The sequence below is a fragment of the Brachyistius frenatus genome, unplaced genomic scaffold, assembly GCF_029030835.1.
Source record: "Brachyistius frenatus isolate BFR_SWC_R1_liver_20210118 unplaced genomic scaffold, ASM2903083v1 Contig_174, whole genome shotgun sequence".
Taxonomy (NCBI): domain Eukaryota; kingdom Metazoa; phylum Chordata; class Actinopteri; family Embiotocidae; genus Brachyistius; species Brachyistius frenatus.
In genome coordinates this window covers 677,501-692,500 of record NW_027210773.1, presented here as the reverse complement: position 1 = coordinate 692,500, position 15,000 = coordinate 677,501, and the positions used below count along the sequence as shown (strand labels likewise).

Below are 15,000 nucleotides of genomic sequence, written 5' to 3'. Positions count from 1 at the left end.
GTGTGTGTGTGTGTGTGTGTGTGTGTGTGTGTGTGTGTGTGTGTGTGTGTCTGTCTGTGTGTGTGTGTGTGTGTGTGTGTGTGTGTGTGTGTCTGTGTGTCTGTCTGTGTGTGTGTGTGTGTGTGTGTGTGTGTGTGTGTGTGTGTGTGTGTGTGTCTGTCTGTGTGTGTGTGTCTGTGTGTGTCTGTCTGTCTGTGTGTGTGTGTGTCTGTCTGTGTGTGTGTGTGTCTGTCTGTGTGTCTGTGTCTGTCTGTCTGTCTGTCTGTCTGTCTGTCTGTCTCTGTGTGTGTGTGTGTGTGTGTGTGTGTGTGTGTGTGTGTGTGTGTGTGTGTGTGTGTGTGTGTGTGTGTGTTTCCTAACACTGCATGGATCAGTGAGCATGTTTGCATCCAGCTGTACTTTAAATGAAATTGTGTTTGTTGTGTAACTAGTGGACTGACCGCTGCATGTAACCATGTTGTTTTTTGTTCGCTCGTCTACAAAGCGTTCGGTACAAATCTTCATTAGTGACACATTCACACATCGCTGCTTCTTTCTCTCCTTCAAATGAAGGGATGTCTGAAACCCCACGAAGACCGTCTCTGCCTCCTGAGGACGTCTCAACAGAAGTATTTTGTCTTCTCCCTCGTTCACCCAACAAAGAGGAAGGAGTTGAGAGGGAGGAAGAGGTGAAGGAGGCCGACGGACACGTAGAGAGGCGGGGGGAACGCAGCAGATTGAAAATGTCAGATGTGATGTTATTGTCTGCATGTCAGGGTTTCCAATCTGCAGACGCTTTGATTGACAGGAAGGGGGAGGGCAGAGCTCCATGTTCAAGAGCCAAAAAACAAAAGCAGATTACGGAGCGGAGAGTTCAGCCTTCACTCAGGCTGCAGCGTCCTCAAAGACTCGACAATTAAAACAGGAGACACGTCGTTCATCTGCATCTAAACGTACCACATACACAAGGACCCTGAACACAACATCATGTGAGTGTTGGATCTCTTTCCAAAGTCATTAATCTGCAGCTTTAAAAGTCTTCCGGTTTCAGGCTTGACATCAGATTTGCTGGGTGATAAATTCCAGCTCGTAGTTGGACTTGAAGTTCATCTTAACGGTGTTGGACGGAGACATTAAGATGTCACACATGTACAAGAGTGGTAACGCTGGCGCTCTGATGTGTTCAGAAATGATTACTGAGACAGAAACAACGTGTTCAGCAGGTCATCAAACTATTCAACCTTCAGCTGGAGGAGATTAATGCACATCTGAGACACATCTGTCCTCCACCGCAGAAATGAAATGGACGTCTGTCTTGTTGATCTCAGTGCTTCAACTGCTCCGTGATATTATTCATAACGAGAGTCCACCGAGCCGGAGACAGAATAAATGAACCAGAATCCATAAAACCGTCAAGTGTTTAAAAAGTTCATGGTAAATATCCCAAAACTTCCAGCAGCTCCGAGGTCCAACGTGAGGAGAGTTTCCTCTGAAGAGGATTTTAAAGGCTGGAGACCAAATGAAAAGCTGCATTTAGAAAAAAAAAGTGACACCTTCTGAGTAATTGAAGAGTCCAATAACAGTTCTTCCATAAATGAATGTTAGAAACTCGAAGTGCTCGAGACTCCAGACCATGAACGGCGTATTTCAATAACAGCATTTACATTTTCATTACTTTTCTATTTGACTGGACAGACATGAAAAGGAAGACAGCAAATATTAAAAATGATCTGAAACAGAGACAATTTCAATCACAGTGAAGGTGTGACAAATATTCCACTATTAACGTGCAATAAAAAACAATATTTTCTTCACAGAATAGACGGAGAGCCGGCGAGTCGAGTCCAGAGAGGAAGGACAGAAGAGCCGGCGGGCGATCGATCCGTCTGAGCCTCAAACTCTCTACGACGGACCGTTCACGGGAAATAACTGTTCTGGTAAAACCAACCTTCAGCACCTCTTTCACTTTATTTTGTCACATTTTCTACACATTGATGGCATCGACATTTCTGGTTTGTTGGATTCCAGTAGGTCTGAAGTTTCTCTGGTCGGAAACACAACAGATCCAACCAAAGGTTTGTAGAACGGCAAAAAAGAAATAAAAACAAGGCGGCCAAAAAATGATGAGCTGAGATGATCGTCGACGCAGTTGTATGTCGACACGTTCATATCTTCACAGAAAAATGTTTGTGATAACATGAACAATACTGCGTTAACTACAACCCACAATCACACCAAAGCATCTAATGCACACGTCAGTCAACTCCACGATATCATGTTGGTGTTGTGTGTTGGCATGAAAATGAAGGTACCTCAGAGTTATTGGGTTCATCATCTTGGAGGTATCTGGCTTCATACTAGACATCAAAAGAAAGGCGGACACCAAATTATTACTGTTCATCTGGTGGAGGAAATCAATAACAATGTCAACCCAACTGTTCCCGCCAGAGGAAACATCTGGGAATCATAAAATGAAGAGTTTCTTCTTCTGGCGACCACGAATATCTGTACCACATTTCATGCTAGTCCGTCCAATAGTTGTTGAGGTATTTCAGTGAAGGACCAACGAGCCACACTTCTCGTCCTGTTTCCACCAGCTCGTCTGAATACCCGAGATCATTGAAACGGCCCGTCTTTGTCAAGCATTATATTCTTTTATGATGTTTGCACCTGAAGTATTGAGCCTTAAAATCCACAGATCTTTTATTCACTGAGCAGTGATTCTATTACATTCATATCCAAACACATCCAATAGAGACGAGGAGTCTCCACGGACGCTCCACCCACAGCGGCTGATTCCTTTTCCTCAGGACACCAGGTCAGTTCGGGCAGATAAATTCAGCCTCTTTTTCTTTTAACTGTAACACACTTGATATGCAAAATTAGATCAACAGTTTACACGAGTGCTCCTCTGTGGAGCGAAGATGTCTGGACGCTTCAGTATACGCTCAACGACTCAACAGAACCTCAGGCTGGCGAATGGAGCCGGTGCCGTTACACCAGATCTCTCTCATGGTTTATTTGGGGAACACGAGCTGATGTGGTCCAATAGATGGTTGGGGGTCCACAGGTTAGGCTTTAACAAGCTGCAGAACTCGGTTATTCCTCGGCCCGCTGCACAGTTAAACAAATAGAAGGACACGGCAGGCCGAGAGCGATGTGCAATTAACCAGAAAATGCAATAGAGTGGCTCAAACTGTGATGTGGAGCTCCAGCGTTCGGATCGTTGTACGACGGGACGGCGCCTTTATATGTTGGACCAACTCAGCAACAGTGAAATGAACCGCGGCTGCTTGTGTTGCAGCTGAACGGTGACTGCTGCTGGTACATTTGCTCGACTGCTGGACTTAAGTCATTTAATTTTATGTTACATTGTAAAGAGGGAAATATTGAGCTTTTTACTCCTCTACCTTCTTTTTTTTTGTTATCACTGCTTTTCTGATTAAAAGCCTTTTTCCAAACATATGAACAGCTTCCATTGCACTGATGCATTGCAACACGATATCCAATCAATAACCAGCAGCACATTAAGAAGTTAAAGTGATCTGCACTTCAATCAGACACAACTTAACCTTGATGTATATGACACCACAACTGAATGTATGGTCCATATAACTTAAAACAAAGTCGGATGTATCAGAGACAGAATTTACCGAGTTGTAATCAGGACTTGAACGCTGACATGAAGGTCTGAAACTGATAATTGTGGTAAATGAATGTGGCATCAATGCCATCACCAGACCCAAATTCTCTGCATGAATATGTCGGTGTGGTCGCGCCTCATTGAGGATTGCTTCCAGCAGCTGCATCCTAATGTGGCGTAGACCTCTGGTTCATTTTGAAACTATTGGAGCAGCCGTTAACCAATTAGCATTGGCCACCATTTGGTGCATGTTGTGAGCCAAACCTGACCACGCTGTAAGACCTCCTCCCAACGTGATCGGAGTGAAACTCCAACGATAAATCACCACTGCAGACTCTTGGTCTGTCTTCAATTACCCAATTTTTGCTAGCGTTACTACAACTGCTCATATCGCTCCATCCACCTCCACATCCACATCCACCTCCACCTCCATCTCCACCGCTACATTTCAAAACAACGCTTGGCTTCACATTTATCATATTTATCCTCCCATACCAGCTGCTGATTGGTTCGCCTCTCAGACTGGGAGAGCAAACTTTAAAACGTACAACTTTCAGACTGTAATCACAGCGAAGACGGAAGCTGTGAGCGACGGGCAGGTTAACAAAGAGGTGCAGCTGGAGGCAGACATTTTAACATGAATAAGAAAGAGAAAGCTTCCTTCTGCATCTTGTTACTCAAGTAAGACAAGAGAAAAAGCACAGGAGAGTCTACGTTCCACTTGTAACGGCAGTATTCTCATGTTTAATGGCTTGTACACAACGTGCATCATGTACTCAGACCCAACTTCCAGAAACAAACCCAAAAACATCCATCTGAAGGCGGGAAAACCAGCATCAACTGCAAAAGTTCCCACGAATACAAAAGGAAATACTGTCGTGATGAAAGCAGTCGACGAGAAGAAACGTGGAAACGTGATCAAACGTCACGACTTGTCACCGAAAACACACATTTTAAAGTGACGCAAACCCTAAAAGGGTTTCTGCTCCTCAGTCTGGAGACAAAAGGTCCTCACACACACACACACACACACACACACACACACACACACACACACACACACACACACACACACACACACACACACACACACACACACACACACACACACACACACACACACACACACACACACACACACACACACACACACACACACACACACACACACACACACACACACACACACACACACACACACACACACACACACACACACACACACACACACACACACACACACACACACACACACACACACACACACACACACACACACACACACACACACACACACACACACACACACACACACACACACACACACACACACACACACACACACACACACACACACACACACACACACACACACACACACACACACACACACACACACACACACACACACACACACACACACACACACACACACACACACACACACACACACACACACACACACACACACACACACACACACACACACACACACCCTGCAGGGTACATGCTAATAACATGCATCACTGAAGCGCACACAGATAAACTAACAAACCCTGTGCAGGCCTGAGTCCATGCGTTGTCCCAGATTACACCATCTATCTATCTGCATATTCATATCCATCCATCTATCGGCGATCTAACACCAGTTCCAGGAGAATCTGGATGTTGGTTTGAAACCAGAAAACGCACCGGGAGGGAAGGTTAAATATTTTGAGGCTGTGACTAAACTTAATGAATCAGTAACTCACTGACATTATATATAATTCAGCTGGCATTTAGCTGATGCTACTACTGAAGTTTGGACTGAGCAATAATTATTGGTTATATTCAATGAAATGACCGACACCGAGGAGGGGTGGGTTTAAGTTGAGTTTCTTTATCTGTCCGCATGAAACTTGGTGGAAGAGTGAAATATGGGACGAGGAAGAAGCCCTTCAATTTCAGAGTGGATCCGAGTCACAGAGCTGAAACATGAGATCTTTTTCATGATCTTTTTCGCATTGCGAGATAAGGCATTTGGCCTACGAAATGCAATGCATCCTAAATCCAGCAGATGGCGGTAAAGATCAATAGTCCTCTGGGACACATGCAGCTGCTCAAATTGAATGCAGCAAGCAGTCTTCATGGAGCACTCAGGGACAAGTGGAAGTATTTTAACATCACCACAATTGTAATTAATAAAGAATAATAAAAGCTTGCATCTATTGTCAATTCCGAAGTAAATAATAAATGCATAGCTGAGATATGAGGCTTCAGGCACCAGCGTATATTTTGACATCATCCTCATAGTTCTGAAAATATATTCTTACAAATATTGTGGTTGCAGTTGTACATTTGCATATGACAGAAGAGGCCTTGGCAGAGGTCTGTGCTCTCCAAGGGGCCTTCTCCTTATTATATAATATTGGTGGAGTAATTCTACAGAATGGTTTCCATATGCTGCATACTGCTGCACAGGAAAACCACCCGGCGGGTCAACTTCAGAGACGGTCCTCCAAAAAAAAAAGAAAAAAAAAAAAGCCCAAAAGCAGCAAATGTTTGCGTTGATGACGACACCTTTCTGTCTGAGGTCAAATGAGGAGATTGTTTGATGTTGGTGCAGAGCTATAAAGTCTGAAGAAGGATGATCAGCAATTTTTAAAGCAATGAACAATTTTACAAATTCTCTAGATTGTTCTCTTTTTTTTGCCATTCATTAAAGTAAACTGAGGATTTTGGAGAGATTTAGGCAAAACAAGCCATAAGAAGATGTCCTGTCGGGCTTTGGGAAGTTGTGATGGAAGACATCAAGTATGATCATAACTTCTAGTGATAAAGTGCCATTTATTCCTCTTCAGTTCCTCAAACTTGGAAAACTGATGAAAGCCAAGGAAGAAATATGGTTCCATGTAACCATGAACAGACTACAAATATTAGTCATAAAGATTCGGGGCCACAATCCTCCAGAGGGAGGGAGCATAAAACTCCATCAAAACAAATACGTTTGAATACAGTCTCATCTATCAGCAGAGAAAGATCTCATTCAAACAGTAAAGTGGAGACGTTGTGACCGAGCGGTTCATTTAGACCAAAGGTCGTAAGACGTGATGAACTTTCTGGATCTCGGAGGAGAAACTGGGTCACGACGGCATCTCTGGAGCTCCGAGCGAGCGGCGCGATGCTTCAGTGTCGAGGAGGCTGGACACTTCGCCGAGGACGCTTCTACACTAAACAGCGGTCCATCCCGTCAGGACGAGTCTCCGTAATGTGGATTTGATGTGTTGTTCCTGTGTATCACTTCTGGTCTGTCTGTCTGTCTGTCTGTCTGTCTGTCTGTCTGTCTGTCTGTCTGTCTGTCTGTCCAAGGAAAGACGGGACACTAAAAGATGAAACCTGTCTTTCAGCACAAATGACTAAACAAAGAGACATAAAAGGTTTCAGTCGAACAGAAATTGATGTCCATGAACTTCTGTCTCTTCTTCGCTACGAAACTGATAAATGATATACTTTTCTCAGGAAGATTTTCACACAACCAGATATTAGTCCGGCTTTTCACTTTGGTTTGGACACAAGATTGTTTTTGAGGTTTAAAACTGGTGACAAACATCCAAAATGTTAAATTGTTTCCCACAATCTCTATCATTCATACAGTTTGTTTCCCATCATTAGCTCCTGTTAGTATTCTGCTGCTTCTCCAACCTTAACGTGACATCAGCTGACATCTGAGGATTCTGACTGATTGATATTTAATGTTGAGGCTGCTTTGTGGAATTCAACCGATGCTAGCACCGTTGAAAATACTGTTTGTCAGTATGATTTCTGGCTCGTGGTATTTGCTGTGCAGCTTTCTTGAGAAGAGCTCGTTGTAGAAACTCTGAAAACACTCGGCTCGATGGTCCCGCTGCTCCGCTGCTCCGGCAGGGTCGGCCGACTCTCCGCTTTGTTCAGTCGCCTTTTTGGGAAAATGTATTAATATGGAACGTGTCGCGTGTCCAAATCACACCAAGGGCACAACCTCAGGTCTCCAGCAACACACCTACCGAGTTTAAAGCAGGCGGGACAAACGAGTTGTGGAGATATGTGAAGGACAGACAGACAGACAGACAGACAGACAGACAGACAGACAGACAGACAGAGACTTCTGAAATTACATGGAGATTTAAAATGAGAGCTCCTGCGGGACGTCAGAATTCACTGCACGTTTGGTTTTGAAAGTGAGGCGACGTTCACCGGTTGAGGAGCCAATATCAGAGAAGATCATTTGTACAGTGTGTGTGTGTGTGTGTGTGTGTGTGTGTGTGTGTGTGTGTGTGTGTGTGTGTGTGTGTGTGTGTGTTTTTATTGTGTGTCTGAATTCATTATTTATACATAGTCACATCCTACAAAATGCGTGTGCATGCACACCTGCAGGGCACACACTAATAACATGCATCACTGCAGCACACACACCAACTGAGCATGTGCAAAAGTATAAGTGTCGTCCTACATATAACGCATAAACACAAACAAACACAGTCAGAGGTTGAAAAACAGACTTTTCAAACTTTAAATGCAACCCCCCCCCCCCCCTCGTGTTCACTTCAGGGTTAAAGATTCAAAGTAAAAGCAGAGACGACGACTGTAAACAGAGACGGAGTGACATGGAGCGACTGGATGACAGCGACATGGAGCGGCAAATAGCTGCACGTCTTCACACGTACACACACACACACACACACACACACACACACACACACACACACACACACTGGAAAGGTGATTGACAGCTCCCTCAAGGGCTTGAGTGAATTATTCAGCGCAGTGTGACGGACCGACAGACAGGAGAGCACACAGAGAGACAGGAAATCAGTCGGAGACGTGGAGTCGAGCGGCGGACGGACGGACAGAAGGCCGCAGATCATCAAAACTTCCCTCCAGGCAATATTTCTATTCATAATCAATAACTCTATTAAATTTTACATAAACCTGTGTGCATTTACAGTCCGGGGATTTTAAATTCTTAAAGAAACACGTTGTGGATTTGGGCTGCTGGCCACACGAAGAAAACCAGTTTCTGATGTTGAAAGAGCAACAAAACCAGATTGAAGTTTAACGTCACGATCAATTCTCTCTGTGGTGAAGCTCAAAGTTACATATTTATGTGACTGAAAGTGTGAATACATTTTCAAAATAATTGTAGACTAATTTTGTTGATTGATTAATCTGCTTGTGGAAAAAAAAAACATTTTATATGGACCTCTTTTCTCTTTTATGCTAAAAATAAATGTTCTCTTTGTTTTGAAGATAACTTGGTACAAATGTCTTTTTTTTTAATGTCATTTTTCTTAATGTTTCAATTGTAGCTCTGAAGTTTCTGCGACATTAAAGTGCAGCTTTTTACTGCGGAGACGACAGCAACAGAAAAAGAGGTGCTTTGCAGAAGACATTTGATCTACTTTTTACATGTCTATCTGTCCATCTGTCTGCGAGTCCGTCCGACCCCTCATGAATCTCTCATTGGTCTGCCGGCAGGCCGCTGGATGCTGCAGGATCATACCTTAAGGGCAAAAGAAAATGCAGAGAGACTGTAAAATAAAAAGCGCTGCCGCCCTGTCAGAGAAAAGAACTCCAAGAAGTAAAAACAGAAGCAGAAACCTGAAGGAGGTAAAAAGAGAAACAAAGCCAGGCTATGTCTCAGGCATGTGATATTTATGGTGGCGCACGGTTAAATTTACATGACAACATATTGTCTTGTCAGAAATGAAACAAACAGCTGCTACTTGCTGTTTATCACCGAACCGGCGAACGATCCAAATCAAAACCGTCCGACAACAAAGCAGCTATCAGTTCCTGTTCCTGTCTTTGTTTGGGTCGAGGATACAAAGGCACCCCGGAGAAGCCTTGAAAATTCTCCTCAGAAAAAACTAAAATACAGAGACCAAAGCACCAAAAACTTCACATGTGGTAAATTCTGAGAACCTTGAGGTTCTCTTCAAGTAAAAAAAAGAAGGATTTCTTTAGTCAAGAAACAAAGTTAGTTTGAAAAACTTGATTTCTTTCTATCTCGATTGTAACGATGATTTTTGGACAGAAATGAGAAAAGAAACATTAGAAAAGAGGAAAGATGAAATGCAATAAACATCCCTCAGTCGAAGATGGCCGCCGATATCTGAGTCTGTAATATGATGAAACCGCTCCCGTTAAATCTTTAAAGTTTACCATCTGCTGGATTCTCTGATAACCTGCGAGTGTTTCAGGTGCAACTCATCAGCTGCACAAACAAACATGAATCAAGTCCTGCTTCCATCTCATGAGAATGTGTGCAGTAAACTAATTATCATATATCACTTCTGATTACAAGAAATCAATACTTTACTGTTTTATATCTGCAAAAAACAAAAAAAACAAACAAAAAAAACGCAATCAAAATGAAAGAATGTAATCTGCTCAAAATCTGTGACTGGAAGGACGGAAAAGTTCATCCAGGTCTGAAAAATGCAGATTTGATGTTTCATGAGAACACATGAAGCCACAGATCGTAAAGATCTGACAGGTGGACCGGCAAACATTTTAATTGACACTCCTCCGATCGTTGGTTACCCCCGGCGACTGACGGGGAGCCTCTGAGTGACAGACCCCGAAATTAAAATGAAAAGTAAGAGCAATAATCACTGCCAGTCACTTCATTTGAGAATGAACAGACACACACACACACACACACACACACACACACACACACACACACACACACACACACACACACACACACACACACACACCCCTGAACGATTCAGCGTATTGAGCTCCATCGAGGTTGCCAGTTAGCCACTCGGGTTGATCACCAGCCGGTCCATCCGGCCGCGGATGTGTTTTTCCATCCAGCTATGCACAGACAGGAACAGATTGGATTGTCCTTCACACCTTATATATCGATGACTGGTGCGTAAGATCAGAAAGAAAACCAAGAATCCAGCACAACATCAGATAATCAGGCCAACTTTGTACGAACAACAGTAACAACCATAAAAGGTTATCCATGTTTTATTTTGAAAATCCCACCAGTCAGACGACGTCAGAAACAACTCTAAACATGCCAGCAAATTTAGGTCGATACAAAATCAAACAGGATACTGAGGTCTTACACTTGTAAACAGAAATCTAAATATTATAGACAATCAGTTCATGTTGCTCAATAGCGCCCCCTGGAGACGTTTAAATTGATCCTAAATCTGTACAACGTGGCCTCGCTGAAGGTTTAAGTCCCGACAGGCTGTGTAGAAATGTGCCAAAATGTAAGTGGTCTCACTTCTAAAAGTATTTATGATCAAACAATGTCAAGAAAATATGTGAAAAACAAGCAGGAAAAAAAATATAACAAAAAAAGGAATAAAATCAGAAGCAGAATACTTCAAATCAGAGTTGTATTGTTCAGCGAACTCCATGCAGGCCGTGCATTAAGGTGGTGGACTTATTGTCCTGAGAAGGAGAGGATCCAGGAAGTATTGGAAGTAAAAAAAACGTAAAACAGCAACAGAGGAACAGCTAAATGCTAGTTTAGCTAATTAGCATGCTAACATTTGCTGATCAGCTGTGGTTGATGGAGAGTTCCTTAATTTAGCAGGTATTTGGTCATAAACAGGAAAAAATACAGGACAAATTAAAGTTATGATGATGACAAGTCGAATCCTGAAGGTAAGAAAAGGCACCTCATCACGTGCAACAAACTCAAGTGATTCACCTTCAAAACAAAATCCAGATGAAATGCTAGAAATCACTTCTTCAGCTTCTGTCAGAGATGTCCTACAATTCCCAGCATGCCTTTCAACAACCACCCAGACAAAAGAAATGTGACCTTGCTGCTTTGCAGCTGGATTTGTTTTATGTAGATTGAAAACGAGTGATGAGCAGCAGAGTGAAACTTCACTTCGATGGAAAGGTGAGTCCAGCTTGATTCAGGACTTCGGGCTCGACCTGCTCCTCGTTAGTTTGGGTCAATAAAACGCGTCAGTAATAAAACCAAGTGGAATCATCGTTAGCCGTCGTGTTTCTCTCTCAGTATTTAAAGGACTTACACAGATTTATCCTTTTAAAATGACTGACAGCGAAACAACACGACGCCGCGGAGGAAGATGAAAGTCGAGTGAAACGAGGACTTTTCTTTAATCTGATGACGTGGAACTGAAGAAATACCAGCGACAAACTCATTTCTTTTCTCTGTAGTTTGACTTTCTTTCTCCGAGTAAGAAAAAGGAGCCGAAGGTTTTCCCCGAAGAGTCCATGAGGAGCTGGAAGCTGCTGAGCGAGCAGACACACAGGTGTTGAAGGTGAAACAGACTCAAGACGCATCCGATGCTTCGGACCGTCTGGCGTCTTCATCCAATCGGATTCAGACTCAGGAAACATTTGGCACCAACTTCTAAAAGGCTGCAAGTCATGATGAGTTTATATGCCAATTATTTTATTCACATATAGTCTATAAAACACATCCTCAAATGTTAGTTTTTTCTGATCGCAGCGTAAAACGAAGCTCAGCAGGAACCACAATAACTGCGAGGCTCGTTTCCAAGATGGCGGACGGTACGTGGACACGACGGAAACACGAGTTTGTGGGACGGACTGGAGGACGTCAACAGAGTTCGTCTCAGAAGCGTGAAACACTTTTTTGCCCAACACCGTTTGTCCCGGGGAACCTTTTGGGAGACGGTTATATTGCTTATTGCTACGACATCTTTTGATATTTTAGACAACAACGCGCTCGCGGCTCAGCGTGGCGCCTCGCTAAGACAAACTGCATGATGGGAATAAAACGGACTAATTCTGGGTCACAGTTTGGAACGAAGGCGACGGGACGCTGATCAAGAAAACATGAATATTAATCAGTTTAAGTATTTATTTTTTTTGCTGGTAAAAAGAACTAAAACGAGCATTTTTGCTGAGGAAAGAGTCCGAGAGGACGGAGAGCAGCGAGCGACCTGCTGCCACAGCAGAGGCCGCCAAACGGGGAAATCACCGCAGATCACCTGCAATCGCTCGTCTATTTTTGTGCCAATATCCTGAGTTGTAGCTGCCAAGAACAAACTCATCCACTGCAGCTCCTTGTCAAAGCAATTTCATCCATTTCAGGTTTCAAGTTTCTTTCTTTCAGCTGAAAGGAAAATTTTAATTTAAATCCATTTCACACCTGCAGAAGATTTTATTCTGCAAGATTTGATATGTTGAGAAAATCCTGCAGTCCAGACGTGACAGTTCTTAAATCGCACTGCAGGAAAAAAAGATATCTCCGATGGGAATTCTCATCTCACTTCCACATATAAATTGCAGAAAATTCAGCTCCCTCCAAATTGAAAAGTGGAGTCGGACTGGAAGCGCGAGTCTGTCCAAGTCTCCCGGCAGCAACGATCCCATTAAAACCAACTCATTCTCATTCTCCAGCTCTCAGCAGCTTCCTGTTCTTCATTAATGCGCTTCATTACCGAGTCTGCATGTAATTACACGCGTGTGAATTCCCACATGCTCTATTTTGGAATTAGCGGGATGAAACGTGAATCTTCGTTTGAGTTTCTCTGCGTTTTCGTTGGTCTCACCTTCTCGGAGGTTCAGACGTTGAGCCTGAATAACGTGGAGAAAAGGTTCACTTCCCTCTGCTGTTGTGTCTTCGAGCAGAGTTTTAGTCGAAATAAACGACAGCGAGCAGAGAAACAAATCTTCCTGCTGAAATGGAAAACATTCAGTGAAAAGTGATTTTCATGACAGACATGTTTGAGTTTGGGGGAATGCAGCGAGTATTTATGTGCTTCTCTGAATTCCCTCATTACAAAACCTGTCGTTTCTACGTGACTTCAGCATTTCCCGAGTGTTTCCTCTGTTATTGAAGATTCGTGTTGATGTCGCGGATGTTTGGACTGCGACGCGTTTCAGCTTTTGATCCTGAAGTCCGTTTGACTTTATTCCTTTGTTGGTTATATTTTGTGTCACTGCTCTCGTAACAGATTAAATGGAGAAGAAAGCAGGTTGTTGCGACTCGCAGTTCCGTTTCAGTGTGACAGCGGCCTCTAGTGGAGGAAGTGAGGTGATGCAGTTGTTGGGAGGAGGTTGGGGCGGATGGATGGATCCACAAAACATTGGACTTGAGAGGCCGCAGTTCTTTTCTCATTTTGAAACCCCAAACTTTAACTCCATGTTTTTATGATACATATCATACGGTTGTTCCTTCAGCAGATTGATGCTTCCTGAAACCATGACCGTGTTTTTGAGTTTAACAATGTAGTCCAGTCTAAACTTAGGGTCCTCGATTTTAAACTAAACCCAGATCTTACTCCACATGGAAGGTTTTTTTTGGTGCCTAAATCTAACTAAAGTAAAAAAATTAAATAATTTCGACTCCATTTTCTACCACCAGTAGGGGGCAGTAATTCAGGAAACGGTGCCTTTATTGTAATAATGTTTGTATTTTATGCAATTTTTGTTTCTTGTCATGTATTTTCTTAGAGGTTTCGGTGTGTTTTATGCTTTAATGCATGTAAAGTATTGTTGTATTAGCGTTTTGTGCAGCATTTTGTTGTTGAGTTTTAAGTATTTTAAAAAGCCCATCGAGGGAAACTACCTTAAACAATAAATAGTGCATCAGTTCATGCTCCATACTTCTCCCTGTACATATAAACATAATATAAAATGTTAAATAAATGCTCCTATAAGTTGCATTCAGGGATAAACAATCTGGATCATTGTTCAGGTTGAAGGACTTCTTGCATTTTTGAGCCAAAATGCACAGGAAGATAAAATATTATACTTTGCTATGAGAGAAATACTGAAATCTTTTAATTAAAAAGAAAGTACCAATATCACAATGTAAAAATCCTCCATTACAAGTAAAAATACCGAGTTAAAAATCCTGTCAATATATGTATTGTAGGACTTAAGAGACTGTTAATGTTGCAGCTGGTTGCAGATATTGTACTATTAAATACAATAAAGTACTTTAGTCCAGTTGTTTGTTGCTTTTAAAAGTTCAAAGGTTCCCAAGATGAATCTGGGAGGTTGTGAGCTCATTAATGAAGCCGGAAGACGAAGAAACTAAGTTCATCTATCGAAGCAGCTTCAGTTTTTAGACTTTTTCTGGAGTATTTGTTGGGTTTTTTCAGGAGTTTTCCGTCTTCTGACCAGGAACAGTTATTTAAATGAAATCCTCTTTCAGAGGTCAAATGTCTCTTTGGTGGAACTTTTAATCAAACATCTGAAAACGGATCAAAACAAAACATTCACGTTTCAAACACTTAAATCCAAAAGACTAACTGGGCGTCAGCGTTTTCTTCAGGTTGTTTTGTCTTTGAACTCATCATAAAGCCTCATTTGGTCGACTAAGACGAAGTTAATTTGCAAGTACCTTCAAATATCATATTTTAATTACAGCTTGTTTA

The 15,000-nt window shown here is 42.5% G+C and overlaps 1 protein-coding gene across 1 annotated transcript in view; it reads right to left on the bottom strand.

The window, feature by feature from the left end:
* The window catches only part of xkr7b (XK, Kell blood group complex subunit-related family, member 7b), a 57,841-nt gene that overhangs the window by 41,302 nt on the left and 1,539 nt on the right, over positions 1–15,000 (bottom strand). The gene's annotated exons all lie outside the window — the stretch shown is intronic.